Source organism: Alexandromys fortis, unplaced genomic scaffold (assembly GCF_014885135.2).
Source record: "Alexandromys fortis isolate MF-2015 unplaced genomic scaffold, M_Fortis_MF-2015_v1.1 scaffold_6, whole genome shotgun sequence".
Lineage (NCBI taxonomy): Eukaryota > Metazoa > Chordata > Mammalia > Rodentia > Cricetidae > Alexandromys > Alexandromys fortis.
Genome location: NW_026067902.1, coordinates 21,402,322 through 21,416,732, shown reverse-complemented (window position 1 = coordinate 21,416,732; position 14,411 = coordinate 21,402,322).

The following is a 14,411-nucleotide window of genomic DNA, read 5'->3' as shown; positions in this document are numbered from 1 at the left end:
CTCTCTGCTATCTTTATTTGTAAGCAACATTTCTGGGCTTGAATCTGAGCATCAGCTCCAGCTAGGAGTTTTAAGGTGTGTATTTTAATGTAGATAAAGTCCTCAATCACTCTCCACCATAATTTAAAATTAACTTTCTCTCTTTCTACCTCCCACATGTGTGTGTGTGCATTCACATATGTGTGCCCCTCTCTCTCTCTCTTGTGTGTGTGTGTGTGTGTGTGTGTGTGTGTGTGTGTGTGTATACACCTGTACATCGATGGCTGTGTATAGAGGTCAGAGCATCACTTTCTGGAGTCAGTTCTCTCCTATCATAGGACGTTGGGAATCACACATGGGTCACTATGTCTGTAATGCAAGCACTTTAATAGGCTGGAGCTGTCGTTCAGTCCTGATCCTGTAATTTCAGACAGGATCTTCCATCAAACTTTCTGATTTGGCTAGGTTCTCAGGCCAGCAGACCAGGGATTTCCCTGTCTCTGCTGCCCAGTGTGGGCATTGCAGATGCTCTCTGCACATCCCACTTTGGGTACTGCAGATCCTACTCTGGTCCTCATGCTTACAGATCAAGTACCTACCAACTGAGCCATCTCCTTGCCTGAGAGTGTTTGTTTCTTTGTTTTTTTTTTTTTAATTTATTATTATTTTTTTTTCAGTTGTAAAGAAAGGGCCATAAACTCTGGATGCTTGGATGAACACTTGTAGCTCCCATGGTTTGCTTAAATATATATGCACACACACGCCCGTCTGAACTATTCCTATCAGGAACAGCACTATTTTAAAATGCTCTCTCCATTGACACTCGAGCTGAGGAGCAGTTTTATGGCATAATTATAACGCATCACATAAATTGGCTAAGCCTTTGTTCTCGCTGTGATTGTGCTGGAGAGAGTTCCTCTTCACCTCCCCTTCCCACAGCGACTGAATTAAGAATATCCAAACTTTAAGGCTGTTCTTCCTCCAGGGAATAAAAATGATGCTCCAAGATGAGGTGCTTAAGAAGTGATGGGTGGGAGAGAAGCTTTGGTCCATGACTCACTCCTTTATTATGGGAGAAGATAATTTTTTTAACTGTTCTTAAGAACTCTGCAACAAGGATAACACAGGGTTCAGGGGAGCCAGGAGGAGAGAACTGTGGGTACCAGAAGCCCTGGACAGAGGACAGCTGTACTCACTTGTCCATGCCCTTGGACACCTCCTAGAATCCTAAGCCCCAGTTTGCTCATCATTACAAGGGAGTAGGTAGACCAGATGAATTTTAAACTAAATTCTACCATCCAAGACTAGAATACTAGTGGGGGTGGAAAAATGGTTTGAAACCAAATATCAGATAGGCATTTCATGGCACTTTGGAAAATGAAAAAAAAAATGACTCCCTTTGGACTTAGTGTCTTAGTCAATTAGGATAAAGGGTTTTAGAATATTAAGATCTCAGAGACACAGTCTTGATATTTCTGTAAATGAAAGTGCAGTTCTACAATCTGGTTATAAAAATGGCATAAGGATTGGACATGGTGGCACATGCCGTTCATCACAGCCTTTGGTGAACAGAGGCAGGGGTAACCCTGTGAGTTGCAGGCCAGCCACAGTGATACCGAGAGTCTCTGACCTAATCAATCAATCAAACAAACATTTGCAGTATAAGGTGAGTGATCAGGGACATCAAAATTATCCCCATGGAAAGTTCTTTACCATGATTAATGTTAAGTGCTGTAATTATATTTTTTTCTGCCCACATGTAGTATACATATAGAAAAAAACATAACCTATTATTCCTTGTCTATTTCATATTTTGATTTTGTTTGCTTTTTTTTTGTATTTAGTGCTGGGTTGAACAGCCCCATTTGCTAAGCAAGCACTTTGTCTATAAGCCACGTCCAATCTTAATTTTATTTCATTATTTTATTTTATTTATTTTCTATTTTGACACAGGAACCATTATGTGGTCCAGGCTGGCCTTGAATTTGTGATCCTTGTGTCTGAGCCCCACCCCCATGTGTTGTGAGTATGGATGTACATCATCATGCCTGACTAAGACATGTTTGAAAGGCACTTGGAATAGCAGAACAGCCAACCCTGGTGTTCAGGAAAGTGTGGTATGTATTCCCAGTGCAATTTCACCCAGCTCCTCAAAGACTGAACACATGTTGCTTACAGGAAAATTAATTATATTCAATAAATTAAAACAGTCTCAGAAGGACACATAGTATGTGGTGATCTCTTATTTTTACTTCTTTGGTTTTACATAGATGTACAAAGTCATCTATGTTTGTATGACATTGTAATGGTTTGAATGAGAATGGCCCCCATAGGCTCCTGTATTTAAATACTTGGATCCTAGTTGGTGGAACTGTTTAGGAAGGATTATGAGATGGGGCCTTGTTGGAGGAGGTGTATCACCGAGCTTTGAGATTCTAAAAGCCCATCCATTCTCAACCAGCTCTCCTTGCCTTGTGCCTGTGGATCAGAATATAAGCTCTCAGCTACTGCCCTAGCGCCATGCCTGCCTGCCTGCTGCTTTTTCTTCTCTCTATGATGGGCATGGACTCTAACCCTCTGGAACTATAGGTTCCCAGTAAGGTCTGTCTTTTGGAGGTTGTCTTGGTCATGGTGTCTCATCACAGCAATAGATGTAGCTAACACAGACATGAAAGTCAAAGTAAATCTGCTTAGGAACAAAGACAATTAGCAAAAAGGAAAGGAATGAGGAAAAAGAGGACAGAGAGAGTAAAAGGGGAAATAGATTCAGCACAACACATTCCTGTCTGAAAGAATGAAACAAATTAAAAGTCATCATGGCAACCAATTCAAATAGAAAATATCAGCCAGAAGAGGAAGACTGGAAGCAACAGATGGCAATTTGTGCTTGACTTCTCCCTCTACTTTTCTTCTAGCAGTTTGCTTTTGCAGTTCTTTGTCTGGTTCTGCTGTAACTAGATAATGTGCTTGATTTCTTGATCTTTGCTTTAGACAATGTTGTTGTATTGCTGCAGAAGGCGAGAGTTTAGCCCATTCTCATTCTAACCCACACTATGTGATTTTTCTGAGTTTTGATTATGCTATTGATTTCCCCTCATTTTGTAACTTCAAAAACTATATGTATATATATAAATACACACATATATATATATTTCATTTTTCTGGTCTATGAAACCATGGATGTCTTAAATGGAAGTGGGAGTCACGTTTTATGGCTACTCTTCACAGAATGTGTAGTTTTTCTTCTTTCTGCTGTCGACCTGTGTCTGGCACTTTCTCTGGTTCAGACTCACTTGCTTATTCATGTTTGTTGCAGTGCCAGTCATAACAGTCATGTCCTGGAATTGGTCTAGGTGTCTGTCCAGAAATGAATGGACAGAGAAAATGTGGTGCATATAAACATCAGTGTTTTATTCAGCTGTAAAGGATGAGATCATGCTCTGTTAAGGAAAAGATACACAGCTGGAGATCATACAATAAAGTGAAACTAGTTAGACTCAAAATAGACAAATATTGCATGTTCTATTTCGTTAGTGGATCCAGATTTTAATCTAGATACATAAAATCATTTCTATTAAAAATTAAATTATGTGTATGTGGATTTGTGTCAATATGTAGGTATGTGCAAGTGAGTCCAGGTACCTACAGAATCCAGAAGAGGGTATCTGATGTGAGCAACCTGATGTGGATGCTAGGAACTGAGCTCAGGTCATCTACAAGAGCAGTGTGTACTTTTAAAAAGGTAATAAATTTATGTGTGTATGTATGTATGTATGTATGTATGTATGTATGTATGTATGTATGTATATGTTTGTTTGTTTTACATCCCAGTCCCAGTTTCCCCTCCCTCCTCTCCTCCTGGACCCTTCCCCTCACCCACTTCTGTTCTCACCCTCCCCCTCCAATCCACTTCTCCATTTCTGTTCAGGAAATGGCAGGTCCCCCATGAGTATCAGCAAAACATGGCATATCAAGTTGTAGTGTTACACCCAAACTCTAGAACCCTGAAATACCACCATGAGACTGAATCTGATGCAAGAGCAAATAGTCTTTTTTATTTCTCTTTTTAAAAATTATATTGAGCTATACATTTTTCTCTGCTCTCCTCCCTGCCTCTCCCCTCCCCTTCAACCCTCTCCCATGGTCCCCATGCTCCTAATTTACTCAGGAGATCTTGTCTTTTTCTACTTCCCATGTAGATTGGGTCCATTTATGTCTCACTTAGGGTCCTCATTGTTGTCTAGGTTCTCTGGGATTGTGGTTTGTAGGCTGGTTTTCTTTGCTTTATGTTTAAAAACCACTTATGAGTGAGTACATATGTTAATTGTCTTTCTGGGTCTGTAGTAGAGTTTAAAGTCAGGGATTGCGGTGCCTTTAAAAGTTTCTTTATTGTACAGGATTGTTTTGGCTATCATGATTTTTTGCTTTTCTGTTTAAAGTTGAGTATAATTCTTTTGAGGTCTGGGAAGGATTTTACTGGGATTTTGATGGGCATTGCATTGACTCTGTAGATTACTTTTGGTAAGATTGTCATTTTTACTATGTTAATTTTACCTACCCAAGAGCATGGGAGATTGTTCCATTTTCTGGTGTCTTCTTCAATTTCTTTCTTCAAAGATCTAAAGTTCTTGTTATACAGATCTTCCACTTGTTTAGCTAGAGTTATTCCAACTTATTTTATGCTATTTGTGACTGTTGTAAAGGGTGATGTTTCTCTGATTTCTTTTTTGGCCCATTTATCATCTGTGTAAAGGAGGGCTACTGATTTTTTCAAGTTAATCTTGTATCCTGCTACATTACTGAAGGTGTTTATGGGTTGTAGAAGTTTCTGATAAAATTTTTGGGGTCTCTTATGTAAACTATCATATCATTAGCAAATAGTGAGAGTTTGACTTCTTTTGTATCCCCTTGATCCCCTTTTGTTGTTTTATTGCTCTAGCTAGAACCTAAAGAACTATATAGAATAGATATGGAGAGAATGGACAACCTGTCTTGTTCCTGATTTTAGTGGGATCGCTTTGAATTTCTTTCCATTTAGTTTGATGTTGGCTGTTGAATTGCTGTATATTACTTTTATTATGTTTAGGTATGTTCCTTGTATCCCTGCTCTCTCTAAGACCTTTATCATGAAGGGATGTTGTATTTTGTTGAAAGCTTTTTCAACATCTAATGAGATGATCATGTGCTTTTCATTTTTCAGTTTGTTTATATGGTTGATTATGTTGACAAATTTTCATATGTTGAATCATCCTTGCATCTCTGGGATAAAGCTGACGTGATCATGGTGGATGATGGTTCTGATGTGTTCTTGGAGTCGGAGCAAATAGTCTTTATTGTGAGTTAATCCAGGTCCCTCTGTCTACCTGGAGCCACAGCCACAACAGTGACAAGAACTATGGGAGCAACAGGAGTAGAGCAGGAGAGATCCTGAGCAGAGTGGGGAGGGGGTTTTACAGAGGGGAAGGGGGAAGGCTTGGAATTGGCTGCTCGCCATGGGGTAATGGAGATCCCAAGTCTATAGGCTGTTATTGGCTGCCCCCACACCTGGTTGCCAATGTTCCCACCCCCACCCTCCTTCTCTACTCATGAAATCTCTTCTATATCACCTTCCCAGGGAGATCAGGGTGTCCTTCCATGAACTCTCCTCATTACCTAGTCTCTCTAGGTCTGTGGATTATAGTCTAATTATCCTTTATTTTACAGATAATAATCATGGGTGAGTACATATCATTTTTGTCTTTGTTGGTCTCGGTTACCTCACTCAGAATGTTATTTTTTCTAGTTCCATTCATTTGCCTTCAAATTTCATGATGTTATTGCTTTTAACAGATGAGTAATACTTCATTGTGTAAATATACCACATTTTCTTTATCCATTCCTTGGTTTAGAGACATCTCAGTTCTTTCCAGGTTCTGACTGTTATAAGCAATGCTGCTATGAGCATAGGTTAGCAAGTGCCCTTCTGGAATGATTGAGCATCCTTTGGGTATATACTCAAGAGTGGTATAGCTGCATGGTGAGGTAGGTCAATTCATAGTTTTCTGAGAAACTGTCACACTGACTTCCAAAGCGGTTGTACAAGTTTGCACTCCTACCAGTAATGGAGGAGTGTTCCCCTTGATCCACATTCTCTCCAGCATGAGCTGTCACTTATTATTTTGATCTTAGCCAGTCTGGGAAAGTAATCTCGAACACACTGGCACAGGACACAACTTCCTGAACAGAATACCAATAACACAGGCTCTAAATTCAACAACTAATCAATGGGATCTCCTGAAATTGAAAAGTTTCTGTAAGGCAAAGGACACCATCAATAGGACAGAATGGGAAAAGATCTTCACCAACTCCACATCTGACAGAGGACTCATCTCCAAAGTACATAAAGAACTCAAGAAACTATATATTAACAAGCCAAATAATCCAGTTAAAAATGGGGTACATATCTAAACAGAATTCTCAATAGAAGAATCCCAAATGGCTGAGAAACAAGGAGATGTTCAACATCCTTAGCCATCAGGGAAATGCAAATTACAACGATCCTGAGATTTCATCTTACACCTGTTGGTATGTACTTTGAACCACTGAGCCATCTCTCTAACCATCAAAACACATACACACACATACACACATATATGTATATACACTTATAAATGTATATGCATGTATATACAGTGCATGTGTGTACATACAAGGAAGTGGTATGTACCTTTCTGGGGTATCAGAAAGGAAGACTGGAGAGAGGGAAGAGAAAGGAAATCGGGGAGCTGACATAATCGAAGTCTAGGATATACCTGTATGATATACCTTTATGAAACCCATCACTCTGTACAATGACTATGCCAAAAACTTTGAAAAGACTGTGTTCTTACTCTTAAAGTTTTAAGTCATTATGTCAAAAGCAGTCATCTTTTTAGTCACATTTATATCATATATATGATATATATGAACATATATGATACGAACATATATAATATATGAACATATACGGTTCATATATAGACATACATAAGTTATACATAACTCTGGTTTACATGGCAGTATGCATTTATCTGTATCCTCTTAGCATACTCTATATTGTCTGACATTCTCTCTAGACTGCTGTCTTGAAGGCAGACACAATTACCAGTTATCTTCCTGAAAAAAGCTTTGGCAGACAGAGTTCTGTACCCGAGTGTGTTCGGTACACCCCACTGATTAAAATAACTAAAGAGTCACATTCTCATCCCTCAAATTACTGTGATAATTTGAAGCGTCACCTCCAAGTCACAGTTTTGGAAGAAAATGGGCTTTTTTCCCCCCAGCCCAGGAGAGTGCTTCTGTCCACCTCCAGGGAAGTGTTAATCACCTGCTGCCTAGCCTGTCTCCTTCACCCCTGGAGAGATAACACCTCTCCTGGCAGGAAACCAAATGGACTGGCAGGAAGCCTTGTTTAATTCTGTAAAATTCAGTAAAGCGTAAGTGTTTCATATCCTTTTGGATGTGGGTTTTGTTTTTGCATTGTGTGGTACCAAGTTCTTGTTTTGTGATCCATCTTTCATCCCCTGGGAGTAAGTAGGGAGCACAGATGGGGCTGGGGGTGTGTGCTCGGGGGATGCCGAAGCACTTGGTTGTGCAGCCTGGTTGTGTTTTTATGTGGTATATTATCATTTCTTTGGGGTGGTGGGATAAAAGCGAGGTCCCACCTAGGACTTAAGAGAGGACACCACAGCGACGAACCATGGAGAAGCAAAGTAGGGTGTGGAATCCGAGCATTACGGTTGAATTGACCCCAGAAGCACAACTGTCTGTCTGAAGGCTTCTTGTGGTAAATGCAAGGAGAGTGTACATGGGAGGTGGCAAGGCATGAGCCCACAGTGGCCTCTGGAAAGCCGTCCAGGCTCCTGACTAAGGGAGGGGAAAAGGTCTTCCAGTGCGTACCTCACATGGAGTCACAGAACTTAAGATGCAAATGGGTGTTGATTGCTTCCAGTGCTCTGTCAATGTGCGTTAATGCTTGTTAGGAACATGAACACAATAAAGGAAGAATCAGTGAAAATCATAGTTATGTGGCTTCCCGTCTTGAATTTTCCAGACCTCATGTCGGCGGGAGGCCATTTCCCTCCCACTGGGCAGGCTTGTCCTCTGTCTGTGTCACACTAAAAGGGCCCACCGAGGGCTTGGGCGATCGATGCCTTCAGCAGTGCACCCGCTGTTCCCACAGTGGAGATTCTGGACGCTGCACAATCTTCTTTCTCACATCGTGTGGATTCGCAGGTTCCAAGTCTGAAAAGCCAATTTTCGTTTTTAATCCCATTTGAGCCCATCTCGTTAATCAGCCTGGCCTTCTTTTCACACTTGCCTTGGGACACCAAGAGAGATGGGTTATGAGCTGTTAATTAGCTATTAGGGACTGGGACACTTCCAAAGGGCCATTATTCACACTGTTTGAGGCTAATACTTACTTAATTAGAACTCTTCCCTTCCTTTCATAAATCCCTAGTTAAAATAAATGTAGCTCAAAGTGTCTGCTTAGCTTAGAAGAGATGAGTGGTTAATTCAAATTCTGCTGATTATTTCTATGTGACAAGTGTTTGAATAAATGCCACAGTCACACCAAGCCAAGCAGAGTGGGATGAGGGAGGAGTGGGAGTGGGCTGTGCCCGGAGCCTGGTGTTGCACACTCACACCTGGAGAGCACTCAGGAGACCAAAAATGCACCCCCCCCCATCACCGCTCCCTCTTTCAGACACTGTAGTTTACAGGAAAACTTCAATAAAAATCCCTCTATGTAACTGAGGAAGGGCAGCTTCTTTTTTTTATACATATTTAGATGCTGTCCATGTTAGAATATGCTTATTTAAGCTCAAATTAGGATCATATACCTGGTCTCTATACTCCTCCTCCTCTGTCTGTCTGTCTGTCTGTCTGTCTGTCTCTCTTTCTGTCTTTCTCACTTGCTCTCTCATACTCACACGCACACACATGCACACACACGCGCGCGCGCACACACACACACACACACACACTGTGATGATGCTCTTGGACTTAAACACAGCACAGGGATCACACAGTGGGCAGACTTCTCACACAACAGCTGGATCCCAAGAGGGAACATGCCAAGCTCCATATGAACTTAAAAATCCGCAAAGGTCCTTCCTCAAAACCGGTCACTGTCACTGAATTTGTTGTTTGAAGTAGACCCTAAAATCAGCAGGGACGCAAGAGAAAAGGAACTTGACTTCTGCTCTAAGTGGTTTCCCAATGACCAAGAGTGTGTACATCTTAAATACACCACAAAGAACCTACTATGTGCAGGACCTGCATTTTATTTGCTGACTCCGTGATGCCTCTAACTCATCATTCAAGATATGAAAGATGATTGTATAGTTCTGTGGACACAGAAAACATGATAGATCCCAGCATCCAGTTAAGGACACCAAAACAAATCTGTTCACACCATCTGAAATTTATTTGCTTATGAGGCAGACTCTCAAGAGAAGTCCCTGCCTCGGGGCTAGTGCACCCCGTGCCTTGCTGACGTCATTAGGTAATGTCTCATTCTTCTCGTCTTTCTTCTGTGGCTTTCCCAGTATTGGCTTCAACTTTTTAAAAAATTTATTTCTTTTACATCCTGACCACGGTTTCCCTCCGTCCTCTCCTGTCCCTCCCGTCTGCCTCTGCTCTGCACCCCTCCTCCGTTCCCTCCACTTCCGTTTCTGTTCAGAAAAGGGCAGGTCTCCCGTGGATATCAACAAAACACGTCAGACCAAGTTGCAGTAAAACTAAGTACCTCCCCTTGTCTTTAGGCTGGGCAAGGCAACTCAGTATGAGGAACAGGGTCCGAAAAGCCAGCAAAAGGGTTAGAGAAAGCTCCTGCTCCCATTGTTAGGAGTCCCACAAGAAGCCCAAGCTGCGCAACTGTCACATAGATGCAGAGGGCTTAGGTAATTCTCATGCAGGCTCCCTGGTTGTCACTTCAGACTCGGTGAGCTCCTATGAGTACAGATTGGTTGATTCTGTGGGTTTTCTTGTGATGTTCTTGACCCTTCTGGCTCCTACAATCCTTCCTCTCTCTCTCTTCAGCAGAACTCCCCGAACTCTGCCTAATGTTTGGCTGTGAGTCTCTGCATGTCTCTCCATCAGTTGCTGGTGTTAATCTTAAGCACGATTCCTCTTCTCTGGCTGGAGGACTGACTGTCAGGATCATTGGGATTACTTTTACTTCATGTATGACCAACAGGGCTAGATCTACCATCTGTGGTTCTCTGTCCCTTCCTCCATCCTTCCCTCCTTCCCTCCCCCCCACTTCTCTTTCTCTCTCTCTCTCTTCTTAGTGTTTTGAGACAGAATCTTCCCAGGCTGCTTCATCCTTCTAAGTGCTGAGATTACAGCTATGTATCACTCTACCCATCTGCCCAATTTATGGCTCTTTCTTAAAAAAGAAAAGGGCATTTTTAGAAGATTCCATGACATCTCCCCTTTAGTCCTATTGGCCAGAATTGGCTCATATATTTACTTGACCTATTGAATCAATAACTTCCAAGAATTCTCTGAGAGATATGGCAATACAGAACACACACACACACACACACACACACACACACACGAGTTTTGTGAGTAGGAACATGCAATACTTTAATATAAGCAATCAAGATTTTCATTGTAACGCCTTAAAAACAAACCCACAGTACTAGTTTATTTTTCTCAAAGAGGAAATAAAAATGTTTCCGAATAAGGACTCAGAGAAGGAAGAGCTTAACACAGAATGGAGCCACTCCTGTATGAGCACACTTCTGCAGTGAGAACAGTCTCCCAGGAGGCTCGTCTGGCAACATGAAGCCAGGATGGCAGCATGTGCGGCTGCTGATCTGGGTGGGGTACCAGGCTCTATCCAATACCACCAGCTCAGGCCTGAAAACACTCTTGTGGGTACTATCCTACAGACTGAGCAGGCTATATTTAGGAATATATATGTACATGCATATATGCATGCAACAAGAATTAATGCAACAAAAGAGGCCATGAATTTGAAAGAGAACAAGAGAGGGTATATGGGTGGGTTTGAAGTGAGAAACGGGAAGGGGAAAATGATATATATTTTAATCGCAGAATAAAAGAAATAGTAAAAAGGTAATTAGCAAAAATGCTCACAGAAATGAGACCTTGTCTCACTGATTAAGAGCATATGGATGCAGGAGTTTCCCCAACAGAGGTGGGTGTTTCTGCAGTATGAGGGCAGAGGGGCCATGGAATATAGAAACCTTCCCAGGCGGAACATGAGCAAGGCTGACAGCCTAGAATGCCAGTTTTCATGACTAGAGCCTTCAAGGAGGCGGGGTGGTGACACAGCCAGTGTGTGTGTATGTGTGTGTGTGTGGGGAGGGGTTGGAGGGAGCAGATTCCTGTGCGTGTTTCGTTTCTCATACCGTGTTTTCAGGAGGTGACACGTGGCTGTGAAGAGCACCAGGCAGGTCTGCAGGGAAGAGCTGAGGTGATGAGGTGCTAGGCCACTGCCTAGTAAGTGTGATCACTGCGGGGGCAGGTTTGGGAACAGCAGGCCCACCTACGTGCCTTTGCCCGATGGCACACTGGGCCATGAGCTGATGGCCTCACCCCCTCTACACGACCCACTTCTGAGTCATTGCCAGGCAGCTTCTGAGCGCAGCCACCCAACCAGCGGGAGACAACTCAAGTTCTCTTTGACTCTCACTGTTTCCACACCCTACAACCAAAGCACTCTCCTTCTCTTACCTACCCCCCCCAAAACAAAACAAAACAAAACAAAACAAAATAGAATCAAATCAAAACTGGTGTGTCCTTTATATTAGATCAGTCTGTGTAACAACTAAAGCGAAAAATTCTCCAGGCATCTTTGGATCTAGATTTTTCTCAAGTTTGTATCCTTAGCATTGGTACCAGTGCACCCAATGGCCTACAAAAGGTAAATTTACTGGGCAATGTCTTCTTCAAAGGTGGGAAAACAACTGCCAGATGTTTCAAACAGCTCTTAAAAACTAAAAAAAAACGCTGGGCAGTGGTGGCGCACGCCTTTAATCTCAGCACTCGTGAGGCAGAGGCAGACAGATCTCTGTGAGTTCGAGGCCGGCCTGGTCTACAAGAGCTGGTTTTAGGACAGGCTCCAAAGCTACAGAGAAACCCTGTCTTGAAAAACCAAAAAACAAACAAACAAACAAAACCAAAAAAAAAAAAAGAACTACAAAACCCTGAAAAAAAATTTCCCCTAACTTTGACTGTAGCCCACACAATCTAGACAAAAGAATTTGAGAATTAGTTCTCCTAATTTCAAATTCTAATTTCCAATGGTTGGGACCACTTGTGCTGGATTCTGGGGTCACCGACACCGAAGTGGCTTCTATAATTGGACTGAATTGTGACAAAATAGAAAGGAATCTTGGTTACTAAGTGTCAGTACCACTGGCCATGCACTCAGTGTCTATTCCATACATCCTAGAAGGTAGGGATCTCAATTAATAGATGGAAACAACTGAGGTTTATATCAGTTATATCAGGCAGAAACTGACCAAGTCAGTTCCAGAGTGTGCTCTCACCGTGTGTGCATGTGTGCGTGTGTGCATGTGTGCGTGTGTGCATGTGCGTGTATTTGTTATACAACATAGTACCTTCCTTTATTCACACTTACCACTTTTAGTAAATTAAGTCAATAATAAACTAGGAACTGCAGGTTCTTGCCCTGACTCTGTCCCTCATAAAGAGCAAGAACCTGGATGAAGGCTACTTCCTGTCTCCAGATGACCAATGACGGGCAGGCTAAAGGGTATCCTAAAGTGTCAAGGTACTTCAGCTATTTTGCTACCTGAAGATCCCTTCACCTCCTCCTGATCTTTAGTTCTGCCCAAGGGATGCAGCTTAGGCAGAATCTCATGCAAACATCATGAGTGGAGGGAGCGCCTCCTCAGACTTTCCTTGGCTGGGCGGGCCTCCATCTACCTGCTCAGCAGCCTTGGAAACAGCCATTGGAGGTGAACTTCCTCATCAAACAATCTGCAACAAGTAGTCCTTGTTGCGTCTGCTCTAAAGATCATGAGGGAAATAGCCATAGGTTTAAAACAAGCGAGTGTGGTTTCTTTGGAATTGAGGTACTATGGATACCACGGACAAATTTGTCTTCTGCAATAGGCCATCTATAGATGAAGTCACACTGCTGTAGTCTGCCTGTTTACTCTGGGTGAAGGGTGGAGTCCCAGTGAGGCAAGTGGCAGACTCTCTGGCGGGCCTCTCAGAGATGATGGGTCTTGATTTTTTTTTTTTTTTTTGAAAGGAGGGGAGTTTGTAGGCATGGCATAGATGTTTGAGACTCTTTTTTTTTTTTTTTTTATGGGTTGAAGTTCAAAGGTAGTCGGAGGTGAGGGAATGTGAAGGCTAAGCTAAACTGGGAGACAGGGGAGATGCTTGCTACACTGGGGTTTATGATGCCGGTAAGAGGCCAACTTGAGGTCTGGTTTATGGTCAACTTATTTCTTGTGCTTTTGGTTTTCTTCTGAAGTCAGGTGTTTTGGGTGGAGCCTGATTGAGGCGTCTAAGTTCAGATGACATTTTCTTTCTTCTTATTTTTAAACTATTTTTTTTAAAAAAAATTTTATATACCAACCCCAATTTCCCCTCCCTTCCCTTCTCCTGCTCTCCCAACCTTCCTCCGACCCCGCCCCCATCCACTCCTCAGAAGTCTTCCTTGGGGAGTCAATGAAGTCTGTCCTACCACAGTGAGGCAGGACCAAGGCCCTCCCCACTGTATCTAGGCTGAGCAACGTATCCCTCCATCTTAATAATGGATCAAGAAGGACTCTACTCACTGTGGGCTGTGCGGCCCCTGGGCAGATGCTTCTGGTATACGAAAGCAAACTGAGCAAACCATGGGATGCAAGCCAGTAAGCAGCGCTCCTCCACTTCAGTTATGGCCTTCAGATTCCTGCCATGCTTCCCTGGACGGTGGGCTGCAAGCTATAAGATGAAACGAACCCCTTCCTCCCTCGGTTGCTTCTGATCATGGTGTTTTATCTCAGCAATGGAAAACTCTAAATAAGGCACAAGCCATAGGATTCCACCTATGTCAATTAAAACCGAGCAAAGCAAGGCTTTGGAAACGGTCGGCAGAAAGTGGGGTCTCTGGGGAGGAAGAGGAAGAAACACCTAGAAAAGGTCTGGGGGAGTTCTGGGATGATGGGGACGTTTGTGCTGGGTTAGTGATTAGGGTAGACGGGTGTGTAATTCTCAAAGCGTTCCAAGTTCCTCACTAATTCGTGTATTTTTTACTAGGTACTAGTTATACATTAGCAAACAGAAAAATCAAATGTTTTCCGCATAGTAAATCACCTTTGTTTCTTCAAAATGCCACCCGTTCATTCAGCTTGAAATATTTATTAAAAAAGAAAGAAAAGCGCCCCAAGTGTCTTTTAAGAACTCAAGTCCATTTT